The sequence below is a fragment of the Monodelphis domestica genome, chromosome 1 (assembly GCF_027887165.1).
Source record: "Monodelphis domestica isolate mMonDom1 chromosome 1, mMonDom1.pri, whole genome shotgun sequence".
In the NCBI taxonomy this organism is placed as follows: Eukaryota; Metazoa; Chordata; class Mammalia; order Didelphimorphia; family Didelphidae; genus Monodelphis; species Monodelphis domestica.
In genome coordinates this window covers 359,011,750-359,031,406 of record NC_077227.1, presented here as the reverse complement: position 1 = coordinate 359,031,406, position 19,657 = coordinate 359,011,750, and the positions used below count along the sequence as shown (strand labels likewise).

At 41.4% G+C, this 19,657-nt stretch overlaps 1 protein-coding gene across 1 annotated transcript in view; it reads right to left on the bottom strand.

Annotated features, from left to right (window-relative positions):
* CYFIP2 (cytoplasmic FMR1 interacting protein 2) overlaps nt 1-7,990 on the bottom strand; it is a 167,636-nt gene extending 159,646 nt beyond the window's left edge. The window contains exon 1 of the mRNA XM_056811521.1: nt 7,812-7,990. The gene's annotated coding sequence lies outside the window, so the exon portion shown is untranslated. The remainder of the gene's footprint in view (nt 1-7,811) is intronic.
* Between the last annotated feature and the right edge of the window lie 11,667 nt (nt 7,991-19,657).

The following is a 19,657-nucleotide window of genomic DNA, read 5'->3' as shown; positions in this document are numbered from 1 at the left end:
ATCTTTCTCTAAGTTCCCTATAAGTGGGAAATGTAGATTTGTTATGGAGACAGGAGGCCTTTTAAGGTACCAGAAGATGCTACAGTGTCCTTAAGATGTTATTTGAACCCCTTACCCCCCACCCTGGGTTTTGTTGTGAGTCAGTTAGTGTTTCACTCACACCTGTCTCCAAATGCTACTGTCTAAAGTTACCTAGTGACAATGTGAACCATCATAGGTGACTGAGCACAAGAAGCTCCCAATTCCCAATACTGTACTCTCATTCCCTAAATTCTCTCAGGCCTCTATACCAGGGGTCATGTTCACTTTCCAGTTCCCTTGAACCCCAGTTTAATTGAGGTGAGCTTTTCAAAGTATTACATAAGGAGAATCCAGACCACCTCCACTGGAAACCAATCCCCAGGCAAGAGTAAATCCTTAAACCACCCCCAGTGATGATATGTACCCAGTCTATGCTCTTGGCTGTTTCTGACATCTGGGTATAGGGGATCAGATACCACGCCACACAGACCCAACACAAACTCTAAGTAATGGCCGAGGAGGAGAAGCCAGTCTCCCAAATCTTTGCATTTGGAGGGGCATCTCACCACTCTCACACAGTGAATGCTGAAATGTCTTTCTATGTAGATCCAAAGGCCATTTCAGAATTTCTGAATCACAGAGTCCTTTTCAGCCCCTCAGTTGCTCAGTGCTCCAAGCCACAATCCTCCTTTTTAGATCAACATACAGTATGCAATTAATAAATAGCCTCTTGAGGAATGGAAGGGCATCTGTCCAAATGGTTCTAACATTCAGGAATATCATCATCATCCTTTCTATTTCTATATCATTTTTCTCCTAAGACTCTGCTTTACAGACATTATCTCATCTTCAGCATTTCACAGAACAGACAGGTAGCAAGTAAGACCAATTCCATTTTGGAAATGGAAGAACTGAGAACAGAACACTTTGGGGGCTTGCCTAAGGTCGCATAACAACTCAATGATATAACTAGTCATGGGGAAATCCCGGGACCCCATACCATTGCTCTATTCATCAGGCCTAAACAGATACAAACCTAGACAACTTTTTTGCCTAACACTTTTGTAAATAGCAAAATGTTCCCTGAATTTCTCTTGTTGATTGCATAACACTGAGCATACAGGGAGGGAAATTCCTTTCTGACCTTCTGTTCTATGCTTTGAAATGTGAGAATTGCCTCAGCCTTTGCTAACATGATTTTTCTTGAGCTCTGGAATATTTTCCTCCCCTTCTCTCTGTCTATTTAAATTTAAATTCATTCTCCAAGGTCTAGCTCAAGCCTTACCTCTTCCATAAATCTATCCTTGAACTATGTTCCCTTTGCTACTTCTCATTCAGGCCACAGAAAAGACTGAATTTCCTTAGTTATTGAGGAATAATAAATTCTCCAGGAATCAGCATAATGCTCCTATGCAGTCCAAATCAGAGATGAGCTCAAAAGAGATTTTGGGATTTAGAAATTCTAAGTCACCTAAAGGGAACCTCAGCAGAAGTGGAAAACCATGGACAACACTACTCTGATATTAGGCTGCATCAAACAACCTACTTGCCCCACAGCTGCTACTGGGAAAAAGCTTCCCAGCAAGCTATCCTTGGGAGGAAGTACAGGACAGACCAAACTATAGGCATCCCTCTAGTCCCTAATCTCTGTAACCAGGTAACAAAATGAACATGAAGAATTGTCTTGAAGGAAAAAGTAGTCACAAAGGGGCAATACACATAGGGCATGAGTGTTGGAGCTAGGAAGAGCTTGGAGTCAGACACTTATTAGCTGTGTGACATTGGACAATTCAATTAAACTCTGTATCTCAATTTCCTCATCTGCAAAATGAGGATAATAATAGCACCTACCTCCTACAGTAGCAGTGGGGATCAGATGAGAAGAAGACAAGAAATGAGGATTTGGACTGAATGAGCTTTGCAAACTTTCAAATTCTATATAAATTCTAGCTACTGCTATTATTATTCCAGACCTAAATGTTATAATCATATGAATTAGGTGATATCAGTATTATTGTCCTTATAATAAGAAAAGAAAACTGAGACTCTGAGAGGCCAAAATGAACCCACATCTCTTAATTCCAAATCTAACACTCTTTTCTCTAAAACAAACATTAGATGAATTGTTTTTGTTATTCAGTTGTTTCAGTCATGCCCCACTCTTTCTGACCCCATTTGGAGTTTTTTTGACAAAGATACTGGAGTGATTGTCTACTTCCTTTTCCAGCTCATTTTTACAGATGAGTAAACGGAGGCAATCAGAGTTAAATGACTTCCCTAGGGTCATGTGGCAAGTAAGTGTCTGGGGTCATATTTGATTCAAGTCTTCCTGACTCCAGACCTGATACTCTATCCCCTGCACCATCTAGCTGCCCTTTATGTGACCCTAGACAAGTCACTGAAACTCTCTGTCTCAGTTTCCTCATCTATAAAAAAAAGGATGATAAGGATAAAAAACCTCCAGGGGTTGCTGGGGGATCCGATGAGATATCTGTAAAGAGATTGGCATAGCTTGGTTATTTGAATTTTTGTGTTCCTTTTATCATTTGGGTGTCAAGGCCATTCCTCCAGTAAATTTTGGTGAACTAAAAGTCTGTTTTAATATTAATTACACGAATAAAAGCTGTTCTAGGGGGTGTAAAATTTTACTTGTGAGCGTTAAGCATTCTTGAGGGAAGAAGCCAAAAGAAGGATCTCAATTGTCTCTAACTCCTTGGCAACCTATAAATCTTCCTCCTCGATCACTCTATTTGTGAATCCTCTAAGACAGGAGTCCCCAAGCTTTTTACACAGTTCACTGTCCCTCAGACCGTTGGAGGGCTGGACTATAAAAAACAATTATGAACAAATCTGTATACCGCTGTCTGGTATAACAGAGGCTGCAGCGCTGGCTGTGATGGGCCTGTCACACCTTGCACAGGCCCAGCACTGCCACCACTATACCAGGCAGCAGTATACACAGTGCGGAATCCCCTCCCCCAGATCACACTCACCATGGCGACATCTTCCATTGTGCAGCCACATAATCCTTTGTGTGGTGCCTCGTTCTCATTCAGTTACTCTCAGAACAAGGCGCCAGCAAAGGATTATGTCACCAGAAGTAGTACTGTACTGAGTGGCGCCACCACACACAGTGCTCCTCTCACTGACCACAAATGAAAGAGGTGCCCCTTCTGGAAGTGTGGTGGAAGCTGGATAAATGACCTCAGGGGACTGCATGTGGCCCAGGGACAGTAGTTTGGGGACCCTTGCTCTAAGTATAGTTTCATTTGACTAGGGTTGTTTCTGTGGAGGAATGTATGAGATTATCTTTATTTAGGTTTGTTCAACTTTTAGGACATTGAATATAGAATTATAGATATGTCTTCTCTTTAACTTTTATGCCCTAAGAAGAATATATAAGACTCCAATATTGGAAAAGAATTATTTCTCTGTTATTCTGATGAAATTTGGCCTCTAAGAAGCCTTTTAAAATCCTAATGATCAGGTTTTCTCTGAGGTCTGAACCTATGCTTGAGCATAATAGTAAAACCTCGGTTTTTACCTTCTTAATTTCTCTGTTGTGATAGATATATATTTGGTAGCAATTACTCATTACTTGAGCTCAGAAAGGAGATATTTCTCTCATAATCACTCAAATCATTATAGAAATGTTGGTTATTATTATTAAAGTCTCTTTTCTCCAGCCTAAATAAACAACCTCCATTCCTGAATGATCCTCTGAAGGTGGGATCTAAAAACTTTTCACAATTTCAGTCACCTCTGGATCTCCAGAGGATATCTCCATCTCCTCTGGATATCCTCCAGATTATCAATATCATTCCCAAAATGTTCCTCCTAGAACTGAACCAGATACTTCAGCTATAGTCTCACTCAGTAGCTTATACAACCACGTCCCTGTTCCTAGACACAATACCACTCTTAAAAAATCAATGAGGTGGGCTGATGCCTGGTGTTATTACATAAAAATAAAAGGTTAGATCACACCAAAAACAGAGACACTCTTATGGAATCACCATTGAGGCTAAAATCACCAGACTGAAGGCCACCTAGTGGGGTCCTCTGCAAGCAACAGTGGTCCCAAGAACACTCTTTGAGAACATGCCAAATCTTCAAAGCTGGAGGTTGATAAATGTCAATTTGTGCCTTGTGCTAATTTTAGAAGAGCCGTTCCCAATGTTAATGAGCTGCCTGCTTTATTCCTTACCTAATTTTGCTTGCTGGTCAGTGTCAGCAACACAGGCAAAATGCTCTATGGGAAATGGAGCCTCCCGGTGAATGAATACAGTAGGGCTATGAATTATTAAGAAGGCCCACTGTGTTCCTTATCTGTTCCCTCTTTTTCTACCTCCTCACTTTCAGGTCTTTTATTTTTCCCTATTCTCTCTCTCTGGGACAGTCTCTGGTCTTAATGAACCCTCCCCTTCACCCTACCCCAAGTCCCAAACTTCATTTTCAGTTGATTTGTATTCAACCTTGACAATCAAGTAAGCTTAACCTATTGCCTGGAACAAGTTTTTGCCCTTCTGCTTTCCAACATGTACTAAGCAGGAAGGCTTGAGTGCCTGTGGAGCTGGTCAGAACTGGCCAGGAAATATAATAAAAGAGCTTAGGGAGGAGGGAAGAGCTTAGAGAGGGGGAGAGCTAATGCTACCAGGCAGGAGGCTCAGCATTCAGAGTGGGCTGATGGCACCCAGCTTTGTAAGCAATAACATTGCCCTGTTTCCTTCTGCTGGAAAAATAGGCCCTGTACAGGAACAGCAGCAAGGAAAAATATATAATTCTTTGGGAGAAGATCAAGTCTAACCCATAACCTCATACCATTAGGTACTAGGCACTTAGCAAATGCTTTCCAAGGATAAAAATGAATCTCTCTCTGTCTCTCTCTCTGTCTCTCTCTCTGTCTCTGTCTCTCTCTCTCTCTCTCTCTCTCTCTCTCTCTCTCTCTCTCTCTCATTCTGTCTGTCTGTCTCTGTTTAACTGTCTTTTTCTGTCTCTGTCTCTCTTTCTTTCTTTCTCTCTCTCATTCTGTCTGTCTGTCTGTCTGTCTCTGTTTAACTGTCTTTGTCTTTCTGTCTCTGTCTATGTCTCTCTACCCTCACCCCTAATCCAACTAGTCAACTAGTCTTAGGATAGTCCATCTTCATACTGTTCCCCCAACCCCGCCCTGAGAATATAAACTTATTGAAGGCTAGGACTGTTTCATTCTTGTCTTTGCATTTCTAGTACTTAGCATGGTACTTGTACATGGTAAGAACTAAATAAATGTTTGCTGAGTTGAGAAATCTACCTGTTTGAAATTATTTCTATCTACTGGAAAGAAAATCCTATCTCTCCACACTCCACCAAACCTAACTAATGCTTATTATTATTATCATTATCATTATCATTTACTATCGGAGTTTTATTACTGATCATAAGATCATAGAATTTAGAACCATATGGGAACTTAGATCACTTTAGTCCAACCCTCTCATTTTCCTGATGCCCACTGAGGCATCAATTTGCTTAAGGTCATATAGCTTTTAAATGACAGGGACAAATTCCCCTGGGAGAAATAATGGGCAATTATTTGTGCATATCAGTCATGCACACACATGCATTAGAATGAAAGAGTTTAGCCTAGACTTTCCTGAGTAGAAATCCAAGATTAGAGTAGTAGTGTCTGAGCAAGAAGTCAGTAGATGCTGGCAGGTGGGGAAGGTAACTAGGGGTAAAGAGAACAAATTGCCAACTACACAATTTGGCCCAAGGCTGACCCTCTAGTTATATTTCTAATTCTTTCCATCCTTTCAAACTTTGAATATCCTTGAATAACACCTCAAGAACAAGCTCAGATTCAGACCTGAAGGGGCACACAGTTAGGAGGTAGGCAAGAAAAAATGACACCAGCATTCTCCCAACTGGCTCCCTCACTTGGGTGGGGTTGGATCCTGTCTCTTGCCACCTCCCAGAGAAAGTCATATAGCAGGGACTAGACAGTGCTGGTGAATACCTTGTAGAATCTATTTTGGGGAGGAAAAAGGACATTTTCCCCTCCCTGGCTCTAAGTGGTACAGAGGCCAAACCACATTTGAAGGTAAACCTCCAGAACTGATGGTCCTTGGCATTCTCCAGGCACTTGTGAAGACACTGATCTAGGAAGCCCAACCTACTTCTCAGTTGTGGAAACTGAGTCTCCTTGAAGTAAGTTTACTGACTCACAAGCATAGAGACAATTGTGATCTATTCACCTTCTCTGCTTGCTTCTGGCAGCCCATGCATTTCCAGTCACTTAGTTCCATCCCTATGAAGTTCTTGCTGTCCCTGAATAATATCCCCCTACATAAAGTCTCTGCATAGTTCAGCATCATACAAATATACAGCCATATATTCATGTGGCACACATACATATATACTGTGTGCTGATGACTATAGGGGGCAGTTAAATATTCTACCGTATTATACTGCCTTCAAGGATTTCCCAGACCAATGAGGGGAATCAGCCCTTAGTAAAGACAGTTGTTAAACACAGTATATTACAAGATACCTACTTTATAGAGGTACTAAACAAATCACTACCCAAGTCCCAAGGAGGAAAGTCTTTGGAGACAGGGGCAAAATCGAAGACATGGGGGGGGGGGGGTAGAGTTGGGCTTTAATGTATGCTTAAGAATCCAACAGGCTGAGAGGGGACATTCTAAACGTGGGGAACAGTGCGAGCTAAGGTACTGAAGCATGAGAGCTCAGTGTGTCTCTGGGAGTTGTCCACTTTGACCACAGCACGGAATGCTCCCCGTGAGAAATATGAGATAAGAAAAGAAAGAGGATGTGTGCGTGTGTGAGGTTGGGAAAGGCCTTGAAGGCCAGGCAGAAGATTTGAACTTTATTACCAGGTAGATCCACCCCTCAGCCCCTTGACAGGGAGGAGCCAATGAAGACCTGAGACCTAATAGTGACAACAATCTTTCTGTCTTGAGTCCCAGAGCTGTGACATTCTATGGATCTTTAGCTTTGGAACCTTCCCCGAAGTCCGAGGCTGCTCCGCGGTTCTCAGCTCAAGCTCCCACGTTTTCTTTAAATTCAGTAATTCAAATTGAATCTAAGGGCCACCCATGGGGCATGCAGAAAGAGGGGGAAGGGCAAGTGCTGGGTGGGGGGCGGCCCTGGGCAGGAGCAGCAGCGGTGGTGTTGGCGATGGCAGCAGAGGCGGCGGCTCTGGCTCTGCAGTAAACAAGGCGCGGGGATGCTGCCGTGCCGCCGCTGCAGGTGTCTCTAGGCATTGTGGGAGCGCTGTTTCCTCTCTCCCCATACGTTCCCTCGGTCCCAGGGCCCGCACCTGCTGCAACCAGACCCCCGCTATGCCCCTGCCCCGGCTCCTGTGGGAGCCAGAGGTGGTTGGCAGGGCCCCGGACCCTCCTCTCCTTCCCCCGCGGGCGCCCAGGCCCTTCCGCTGGGCTCGCCTGGGGCCCAGATGTGGCCACCCGGCTGAAGGGGAGGGAGAAGCTGGAGCCGGCGCCGGCGCCGGCCCCTATGGACATCTGGGGGGAGGGAGGGAGAAGCCCGCCGCCAGGACCCATAGGGCCCTGACATCCAGTACCGCATGGCTCCGTGCGCCCCGGAGGGCGCTGTGCCCTGGGGAGGGGGAAAAACGGGAAAGGTACCACTGGGGTGGTCTTGCTCCCATTTCCCTCCAGCTGCGGGTCCCCATCCTCATCTCCATCCATATACATCCTTATTGATTCTTGCCCTTGTTTTGGTTCTGAAACCACACATCTCCGTCGGGCTGCTTAGCCCCCAGCACCGCTTACCTGGTGTCCGGGGCCGGCGAGGTGCCCAGTGGATCTGCGGTCGGTCCAGGGGAGGGGACCGGGGCTGTTGCGGGGGGCCGAGGCCAGGGCCGGGGCCGGGGCCGGGGCTGGGGCCGGGGCTCAGGATGCTCTGGCTCCGACTCCGCTCCGCCGGCAGCTCGGGGCCCCGCCTTCGCCCCCGCCCCCCTTCGCCTCCCCCTTCTCCTCCTCCTGCCTCAGCTGCTGCTGCCTCCGTATGTGTCACACAAAGAGCAGGAAATGGCCCCAGCAACTGTGTTCTTCCCCAACTGGCGGCGATTCCCTCACCTGGACCGGGGCGGAAGGGTGGAACGACTCTAAATCGTTCTCCCACCATCAGTCCAGAGCTCTGCCCCTGTATGCAGGCCGGGCCCTGGGGCCTGACAGAGCAGGAGGCGGGGACTGGGTTGGGAATTGTGCATTGAAATCTCTCCTGTTGAGGGGACCGCACAGAGATGGAGCAAAGGGAGGGGAAGGAGTGGGATGGGAACAGTGTTTGAGAAGGTTCAAGATCATATACCTCAAGGACCCGGTTCAGTTGAAGCCAGGACTTAGTGCTCCATATTTTAAGCTTAACTGCGCCCACCTAGGGTATGAAACACATCAAGCCCCTCTTAGGACACTACAGGCTCTTAGAAGGTTGTTGTGTAATCCAGGTTCTCTAAATGCATAAATCCCTAGAAGTTAGATGGCTTACCCAAGACCACGCAGATAGTTAGAGGCAAGATTCAAATCCAGATCATCTGGCTCCATCCTTTGCACCTTGCTGTCATAATTTAACTATTCTGATCCCTGAGTACTCCTCCTGGGGAAAGGGGAGAAGGAGATATAATTGAAAGTGCTTATGAGCCAAGGAGCCTTGTGTACTAAGCTTAGTGTTGTCACCCATATGACCTTGGACCAGTCTGACATTCAAGGTTTTTTGCCATCCAGCTCTAATTTTCCTTTCTACCCTTATCTCATATAAGAATCTCCTCCCTTGGCTTCTTTGGCTTTCAGATTTCTAATTTCTAAAAGGAAAAGTTTGGACTAGAAGACTTCTAAGGTTCCCTTTAACTCTTATGTTCTAAGTGTTTGAATACTTTAGTGCCCTCAAGATCCAGTCAGAGTACCCTCTTTAATAAATATTTCTTTTTTAAATAAAACAAATTTATTATCTTTTGTTTTTACATTGTCTAAATTTTCTGATGTATTCTTCCTCTCTTCTGTTTCCCAAAGAACCATCCCTCATAAAAAAGAATAAAAAGGAGGGGAGGGAATTTACCAAATATATTGGGGGAGAATCTGACATATTCAGAGTCTTTTCCCTTTATGAAGAAGTTAGTTGGAGGAATGGGATATTTAAATATTTCTTTAAAAATCTGTGAAAGTCCCATAAATAGCCATTCAAAGCACAAGATACCATTTGCTATATGGTAAATTTCTTTCCCAGTCAATAAGAAATCAGCCAAAAATCAGCTTCCTCTGCCAAAGTGAATTGCACATTATTAAAGAAAACTTAATTTAAGGGATTATAGCTGTTCTATAGCCAATTGTTGATGGTCTAGTTTGCCCATCATCTTTTGTAACCCAGGGCTGACCACTGCCACCTACTGGCCAGGTTCTCTGATGTCCTTGAGTCAGGCCAGAAGGTGGTTGAGGTTTTTCATAAAATGGGGATATGAGAATGTTTTCATTTTTAGTGGAGTGCACGAATCTCTGAGATTGTTCCAAAACTAAGTGATTCTTATTATTCCTCTGACTATATTCTGGGGTGCCCTTAATCTCCCATTATTGTTTTTTATAATTGCTGATTGATTGAAGAGTAGATTGCAAACTTTTTAATCCACACAACATTTTAGCAAGCAAACATCACTATTACTTGTTGTCATTTGGAACCACCACAAAACTGCAGATTCTCCAGGGGCCTAGGTAATTACTAAAAATAGCACCCAATTTCCTGATGTTCACAGGATTCTACATTTAAAGCTAGAAGGGATGTTAGAAAGCATTTAGTTCAACTTCCTCGTTTTACTTGCTAAAAATAAAATGTTTTATTGGTGTCTCCATCATTTCTGGAAATGCAAACTCCATCCTCCACCTAATACAGTTGGCAAATGTGATTGTGGTGTACAACATTCCACCATCAAAGAAGTGCCCCCTTTCCCCCTACCTATCCCTAAGGAGGGATATATGCTTTATTGTCTAGTATCATCACTAGTCTTTCAGTTTCAGAGATTGATTTTTCTGGCGACTTCATATAATTCATTATAATCGTGTTTATTGCTTTTTTGGTTTTATTTAATTCACTCTGTATCACTTCAAATACATTTTTCCATGTTTCTCTGAATCAGTCCTTTTTATTGCAGAATAATATTCCTTTACATTTTTATATCACAATTGGCATTTTGGTCATTCTCCCAATTGATGTTCATACCTTTTGCTTCCAGTTGTGTTACCACAAAAACTGTTGATTATTTTGATAAAAGTATTATACTTTTGTTTCTAGACTTGATCCAATGTTTTATGAATAAGGAAACTAAAAGACAGAGATATAGTACAAAAGTCTAAAACTAGAAAGGATCATAGGATTATCTACTTAGAAATAGAAGATCTGCATTCCCCAACTGACAAATGGTCAAGGGATATGAATAGGCAGTTTTCAGATGAAGAAATCAAAACTATCACTAATCACATGAAAAGTGTTTTGAATCCCTCCTGATTAGAGAAATGCAAATTAAAACAACTCTGAGGCACCACCTCATACCTAGCAGAATGGCCAATATGACAGTTAAGGAAAATAATAAATGTTGAAGTGGGTATGGCAAAATTGAGACACTAATACATTACTGGTGGAGTTGTGAATTGATCCAAACATTCTAGAGAATGATTTGAAATTATACCAAAGGGGCTCTAAAAGATTGCATGCCCTTTGATCCAGCTGTACTATTACTGGATTTGTACCCCCAAAGAGATAAAAAATGTTTGTACAAAAATATTTATAGCTGCACTTTTTGTGGTGGCAAAAAATTAGAAAATGAGGGGATGTCATATGGCTATATGATTTGGGGTTTGGTTTTCAAAAGATTACTCTATTACAAAAATGAATAATATGGAAATGGGTGTCAAGTGATAACACATGTATAACCCAGTGGAATTGCTTGTCAGCTCCAGGAGGTGGAGGGAAGAGGAGAGGGAGAGAACATGAAACATGTAACCCTGGGAAAATATTCTAAAAATAAATTAATTAATTAAATAATGTGAAAAAAAAAATAAATGGAAGGTCTGAAAGGACATCTGGTTCAATTTCCTTACTTACAGATAAGGAAATTGAGGCTCATGGAGCTTAAATAGTGAGCTCAAGGTCATACAGGGAATACATAGCAGAACTAAAATTCAAACCTTGATAATTTTGCATTGGGTGAATTTCTAGCAATAAAATTACTTAAAGAGTGTGCCCCCACAACTTTATACTTTTATACTATGTACTTTATACTTTAAAAAATTACAAATTTTCTACATGTCTACACAATTTCTAATAATAATATTTTTAACATTTTGCAATCCATGATCTTCCTCCCTCTTACAATCCCTTCCCCAAGTTGGCAAGTAATATAATAGAGTCTGTGCGTGTTATAATATTATATATATTTCCATGTTCATCATGCTATAAAAGAAGACACATATCACTTACAGTAAAAAAAATTATGGAGAAAAAAAGTAAAGAATGGTGTGCTTCAATCTTTATTCGGACCCCATTAGTTTCTTCTGTGGTAGTGGATAATCTTTTTTGTCATGGGTCTTTGGAGTTGTCCTGGAACCTTGCTTTGATGATAATAGTTAAGTCATTAAGAGTTGATCATCATACATCATTACTGTTACTGGGTACAATGTTCCCCTGGCTCCATTCACTTCGCTTTGTATCACTTCATATAAGTCTTTCCAGGTTTTTGTGACCATCTTGTCTTTTCTTATGCTCCCTATTTATTCTTATATGTCTGTGCAGTTCACACAGACCCCAGCTTTAGAGAGGAGCCTCTGGCTACCTGAAAGTCCCTGTGGATCACTGATGCTCCAGGGACCTCTACCTTAGATTCGCTTAATATACAGCATCTATTCCTCAAGGTCCCAGCTCCTCTCCTAAATAAGAACACAGTCTATAGCCTTAAAAGACAACAACAGAGGAGGAAAAAGTTCCAAACAAGCTGTAATACCAAAGAGTAGACCGATGAGCAAACAAAGCTGTTAAGGAACAAATTAGTGGAAAACAACAAAATAATCCATAGGAAATTATCCTTTTTCCCCTCCCCAACCCAACACTTCCCACAAGAAAGTATTATTAGGAGAAAGAATTACACAGGCAAATTAGAGGGATGGATTAAAATACCGCCTCTTCCACTTGCTAATGATTATGACCAAGGGCAAGTCCTTTAATTTCCCTGAGCCTTGATTATAAAAATGAGAGTTGGACTAGATAATCTGAGGATCACACAATTTAGAGCTGGAAAGATGCTTGGTGATCACCTAGTCTTACAAAGTAATTTCTACCTCTATAATTCTGAGGAATGAAGCCAGGAGATTTAGCTATTTTTCATTTATTGAAAAAGCCATGGAAGGTCATTGATGTAACTAAAGGTCATGGATTTATAGCTGGAAGAGATCATAGAGACCTCCTACCCAAACCCCACATTTTAAAGTTTAGGAAACAGATCCAGACAGAAACTGATTTGCTTATGAAGGATGAGTAACAGAGACAGGATTTACTTTTCTTAATATTTATTTACTTACTAAAAAACAAACAAACAAAAAAACCACCCTTGCCTTCTGTTTTAGAATCAAGACTGTGTATTGGTTCCAAGGCAGAAGAGTGGTGAGGGCTAGGCAATGGGGTTTAAATGACTTACCCAGGGTTATACAACTAGGAAGTGTCTGAGGCTAGACTTCCCATCTCTAGGCTTGGCATTGCCCCCAGTAGTAGGATTTAAACCTAGATTCTCTGATTCTGGAGCAGCTAGTGGCAAAGCAAAGCCCTGGCCTGAAGTTAGGAAGACTCAGTTTCTTGAATTTAAATATGACCTCAGACATTCACTAGCCTGGATAAATTACTTAATTCTGTCTCAGTTTCCTCATCTGCAAAATGAGCTGGAGAAGGAAATGTCAAACCATTCCAGTATCTTTCCCAAGAAAACTCCAAATGGGGCAACTAAGTGTCAGACATAACCAAACAACAACCTCTGAATCTAGAGCCATATCTTTTCCCATTGTTCATGCTGATAAGAGAGCTCCACAATTGGGGATGGGTTTTCAGAAAGGTGAACCTCATTGAGAGGGAGCTATTCTAGTCTCCTTTTACATTTTGGGAAAGTAAGATTCAGAAGTTACTTGATGCTGGCAAGCCCATTAATACTTCTGAATCTTACTTTCCCAAAATGCAAAAGGAGACTAGAATATTCTACCTCCTCAGCTCCCTTTGCAGATTCCCTGACTTCCTTTAAAGCACTAGCTCAGGGGACCTCCTGGGGGAAGTTTTTCTTAATCTCCTCATGCGTTAGCTCACTCTCTCTCCTTGGAAATTTCTTTGTAAATAGCTTATGGTTTTTCATCCATGCATAGGTTCCCCATCTCCTCCCAGTAAAATGCAAGCTACTCCAGTGCAGGAATTGTTTTGTCTTTGTTTTTGTACTTTCATGATCTAACACAATGCCTGATATACTTTGTTCAGTTATTTCAGTCATATCTGACTCTTCATTACCCCATTTGGAGTTTTCTTGGCAAGGATACTGAAACGGTTTGCCATTTCATTCTCTGCTTCATTTTACTGATGAGGAAATTGAGGCAAAGAGGGTTAAGTGACTTGTTCCGGTTCACACAGCTAATATGTGTCTGAGGCTAGATTTGAACTCGGAAACACAAGTCTTCCTTATTTCAGACCCAGCACTCTAACCACTGTGCTATCTAGCTGCCCACCTAATACTAGTAAGTGTTCAATAAACGCTTTTTGAATTGAACTAAAATAATACTCACCTTTCCTACCTTACAGGGTTGGAAAGGAGTAAGCATTGGATGGGTACGTGCTGTCTTGCCGATCCACATGAAGGATTATTTATTTTGTAGAGGGAGAAGTCTGCCCTAGAATTCGGGGCCACCTCTGGGTCATTTTTTGATACAAGGATATTTATAGGCTGCTCTACCTTAGGCTAGGTCCCAACAGGATTTACAGAAATCCTGGCCCTCCTAGAGTTTCCATTATCACCATGCACCTAGAATTTGCAATCCTTTGGACTGGATGACACATTGCTGTTTCTAGGATTCCAATTTTAAATGCTATTTCAGAAGGATTTCAATTTTTTTTAATGCAATGTGAGAAAGATGTGGAGGTGGCTGTGGAGAATGGCTTTGAGTAAGGAATCAGGGATTTTTTTTTGGCCTTTCCTCTTTCTCTCCTTCTCTCTGATCTGCAAACCTTACTTTTCCAAATATCATCAACACCAGGGTTTTTAGAGGCTGTTTCTAAAAGTGCCCCAAAATGATAACCCTAAAAACGAGAATTTCTTTTGAAATTACTGTTGTTATGGTATGTGTGTTGTAATGGAAAGCCAGCCAGAAGACCTGGGTTTGGAACTAGTCTCTTTGGAGGGCTTGCTCTGTTATTAGGGACAAATCTCTCTTCACTTATTTGAGCCAGAATGTCCTCGTCTGTAAAAGAGAGACAAGAGACAGCATCAGGACAAATTGGACTCAAGGTTTTGCTTCAAATACGTAACTGGCTATATGATCCTGGGCAAGTCATTTAACTTTCCAGTGATCTAGGGAAATAAGTTGCAAAAAAAAAAAAATTCAGATCAGCCATAGTGGTCCTGAATCCTGTCTGTCCTTCCTCCACCACGTGGCTGGCCTTTCAGGCATTGCCCTCTTACTCCCCACAAAGGTGGAAACTTGGGTAAGAAGATCTCCGATAGGATACCTATCCATATCTCACACTGACTAGCCATGCCTTTATATCAGATATCAACTAAATCTATTTATATATTTACCCTTATGTGATATTAGCTATTATATCTATATAGATTCACACTTAAATTAGGATCACATTTATCCGTTATGTGCACATTTAATATACAAAAGAGACATAGACATATTGTTGTTGGGAAGTAAGTGCATTGTAAATCCCAAAGTGCTATAGAAATGTCAGATATTATTTTATTTTCTCCAGAAATATGTTCTTCTGCTGAAATATTGGTTATGTCTTTTTTTCATATGAGAATTTTTTCTTCCTTTTTCTTTTTTTTCTTTTTTCAAACATTATTTTATTTGGTCATTTTCAAACATTATTCATTGGAAGCAAAGATCATTTTCTTTTCCTCCCCCCCTCCCACCACCCCTCCCATAGCCGACGCACGATTCCATTGGGTATCACATGTCCTTGATTTGAACCCGTTTCCATGTTGTTGGTATTTGCATTAGGGTGTTCATTTAGAGTCTCTCCTCAATCATATGAGATTTTTAAAACTAAGCATATGCATGAGAACTTAATTACAAATGGTTCCCTGACTCTTGCAATCTATTTTTGAGATTTTGCAGATTTAACTATGAGTCTGTGATTTCATTTGTGTTGGGAAGTTCCAGGTGAGGAAACTCTCTTTGCCAATGGAGTCTGGCACCTTCTAATTTTGAAGACATTTCCTCTTCATTTTGTAGTCCCAGAGCATTGCCAAGGGACCCTAAGGGATAAGTGAGGTCAATAGATCAGAAGGGAGACTTGAACACAACTCTTACTGGCTTCAGGGGCATCTTTGGACTGTAACAAGTTGTCTCCTTATGCAGATATTAACAAACAATAAAATGTCCCCTGGGGGATGCTGATATACTTGGGAAAGTTCTACTGACCCAGGCTTTAGTTCCAGATCTTACAAATTCTCATCTTTTTAACCTATTTCTAGATCTGCTGATTATAATACAGATTTGGTGTGATAGAAAGAGCTGAGGTTCTAAAAGGCATAAAAACTTAGACTTTCCTGATGCAGTGTCCGGTGATCTGCCCACTATACCATATGAAATAATTAAGGAAAGTACATAGATATCTTCTGGGGAAAAAAAGGCAAAAATCTGGGAAAAGCAGACAAGAATGGAGATGTGTTGTGTTAATCAATAGGGAAGATTCTTCTGGGATATAGATTGGACCAGATGTCCCCTGAGACTCTTTCAACCCTGAAATTCCAGATCTGAGATTCTATGGAATGAGAATATCTAAGTTTGAATGTTTTACCTCTATGACCTACAGACAGTATCACCTTGAGTAAGTAAGTTAACTTCTCTAATTTGTCTTTTTTTTCCATCCTTTAAGCCCATTCCCATTCCAAAACTGTTTTTGCTTATTTCACACAGTAAGAAGCCTTTGTTGGAGAAGTTGTTTGACTTTAAGGTTGAAACTAGGGTTTTATTATATCCCTTAAAAATATTAAGCCTTCTCAAATTTATAAAAACACAAGTCATTCCCCAATTGATAAATGATCAAAGGACATGAACAGGCAGTTCTCAGATGAAGAAAACAGAACATTTCTAGTCATGTAAAAAATGCTCCAAATCACAATTGACTAAAGAAATATAAATTCAAACAAATCCGAGATACCACCTCACACTTGTCAGATTGGGTAATATGGACAAAAAGGAAACTGATAAATGATGGAGAGTATGTGAGAGAGTTGGGATACTAATACATTATTGGTGGAGCTGTGAACTAATATAACCATTCTTGTTGGAATCATACTCAAAGAATATAAAACTATGCATACCCTTTGACTCAAGAAACCACTACGAGGTCTGAATCCCAAAGGAATCAAAGCAAAAGGAAAAGAACATATTTGTACAAAAATATTTGCAGCAACTCTTTTTTGTAATGGCAAAGAATTGGAAACTGAGGGGATGCCCATCAATTGGGGAATAGCTGAACAAGTTGTGGCATATGATTGTAATGGAATACTATTGTGCAATAAGAAATGATGAACATGCTGAGTTCAGAAAAACCTGGAAAGACTTCTGTGAACTGATAAACAGAGTGTATGAGAAGTACCAGAAGAACATTGTATACAGTAATATTGCACAATGATTAATTGTGAAGAACCAAACTATGAGACAACTCCAAGGGTCCCCAGATGAAAAATGCTACCCACAGCCATAGGACAAACTGTCAGAGTCTGAATGTGAATAGAAACATACCATTTTTCACCTTATTTCCTTCATGAGTTTTTCTTGTATGGGCAATATCTGTCTTCTTTCATGACATGGGAATTATGGAAATATGAAGTTCATGACAGCACTGGTATAATCTATATCACATTGTTGATAATCTTGGGGGACAGGGAAGGAGGGTGTTTGAATTGCAAAATGTCAGAAAACAATTGTTGAAAAATGTATATGTAATAGACAAAACAAAAGGAATAGACAGAAAGAAAAATTAAGACTTGATGGTATTTTGTCAAGAATATAAGCAGGGGGGTGCAGATATGTGGCTCAGTGGAAGAAGAGCCAGGTCTAGAGAGGAAAGATCCTGGGTTCAAATGTGGCCTCAGATACTTCTTAACTGTGTGACTCCCTCCCCCTCCCCCATTGCCTAGCTCTTACCACTCTTCTGCCTTAGAATTAATACATAGTATTGATTTTAAGATAGAAGATAAAGGAGGAGGAGCAGGAGAAAGAAGGAAGAGAAGGAGAAGAAGGAAGAAGAAGAAGAAGAAGAAGAAGAAGAAGAAGAAGAAGAAGAAGAAGAAGAAGAAGAAGAAGAAGAAGAAGAAGAAGAAGAAGAAGAAGAAGAAGAAGAAGAAGAAGAAGAAGAAGAAGAAGAAGAAGAAGAAGAAGAAGAAGAAGAAGAAGAAGAAGAAGAAAGAAGAAAAAATATGGAAGGTGTGTAAGAAGGACAACCCTGACCTCAGTACTTGAAGGTCAGGCACTTAATATTTCCTCTCTCCCCCAGGGGTTCTCCAATAGCCTGAAGGGATTTGGGGGAGATTGACTAGTCTGATACTGGAATCTCTACCAATTATGTTCCCTTAATTTTAGGAGTCCCATGAACCCCAGTTCTATTTAACCACTTAACAGTTTGAGGAACTTTTATAGAGAAACATTTATTTTAAAGGTATAGCAAGAGCAAACATCCAAACATTGCCCCTACCCCAAAGAAGTGGGGACACAATCCCACTTTATGCCACCTCAGTCTCTGGGAAGGGGAAGAAGATTAGGCTCACAGTTTAACTCAGTTCCTAAATAAATTAGTCTTATTAAGTTCCAAATCCAAAGTCTCCCTGGGGTTGAGCCCCAGTATCCTGACTTCTTGGGACTTTCCTGCTGGATTGGTGGCAACAGAAAGCCTGGAATTTATAGTGAACATGCTCTGGAGAAATAGGACCTTCAACCCTGCGGCTGGGATGTGAGGGAAGAGAGGGAGAAAGACAACAGAGACATACATACATACAGACAGACAGACAGACAGACAGAAACAGAAACAGACAAAAACAGACAGAGAGAGAGACAAGGACAGAGAAACAGAAAAAGGCAGATCAACAGAGATAGACAAACAGAGGCAGAGACAGAGAGATACAGAGAAAGAGGCAGACACAAAGAGAGACAGAGGCAGAGAGACAAAGACAGACAGACAAAGACAGAGATAGACAGAGAGTCAAAGATAGAAAGAGACAGAGAGAGACAGATAGACACACACACACACACACACACACACACACACAGACAGAGACAGAGAGACAGAGAGTCTGGTTGTTTTACACATACTACCTGTTCCTACTCTCCAATCAATGGAAAGAAGTCAGCTCCTTCCCCTTGCCCTGTGGCAGGGCTTCCATGCTGTATTCTACCAGAAGCAGGTCTTTGCCATCCCTCATGGGAGGAGGGGGAGGCCCATCTTAGGTCATTTTGCACATTCAGCAAAACCCCATTACAGGTGAATTAGGGGCTCCTGATCGTTGACTTGGAAGAACGTTTGACAAAATGACCCAACGATTAAACAGTCCGTTAAAGGATCTATTTAGAAGTGTCTTTGCTAACATGGTGTTAGCTTGCACATGCATGAAGTCAGTTAATGCCCTTTTCTGGGTCTATTCCAGTGGCTGAGAAGCAGACTCGCTAAGTAACTGTTGGCTTTAACAATAACGGTGCTGATAGCTAGCGTTTATACATCTCTCGGGTTAGCTTTTATCTGTTTTAATGGCTTAAATCAGCCCTCAACTGATGGGACCCCTTCATAGGACATTAAGGTTTGCAAAGCACTCTTATATGCATAGTCTCATGTAATCCTCATAACAAGCCCGTGAAGTAAATGTTAGATGTTATTCTATCTCTATTTTAGGAATAAGGAAACTAAGGCTGAAAGACATTACGTGACTTGCCTAGTATCACATGACTAATAAGTATCTGTGGCAGGATTTCAATTCAAGGCTTCCTCTCTCCAAGTCCTGCACTCTATCCTTCTATCTCCTAGTTACTTCAATACAAGGCAAAGACAGTTTAGGTAGCCTTCCCAACTACCCAAATGGGATATGGTTTGAGGGATAATATCAAGAACATGGGCATGGTGGGCAGCTAGGCTTCCCAGTGGATAGTGCCCTAGACCTGGAGTTAGGAGGTCCTGGGTTCAAATCTGTCCTCAGAAACTTCCTAACTGTGTGACCCTGGGCAAGTCACTAAACCCTGAATGCTTAGTTCTTTTGGCTCTTCTGCCTTGAGAAGGTAAGGGTTGAAAAAAAATATTTTAATTAAAAAAACAAACATGGGCATAGATTGGGAGTTAGGCCATCTAGGTTCTAGTCTGAGATCTGTCCCTAATAGTTGTAGAGAAGTCA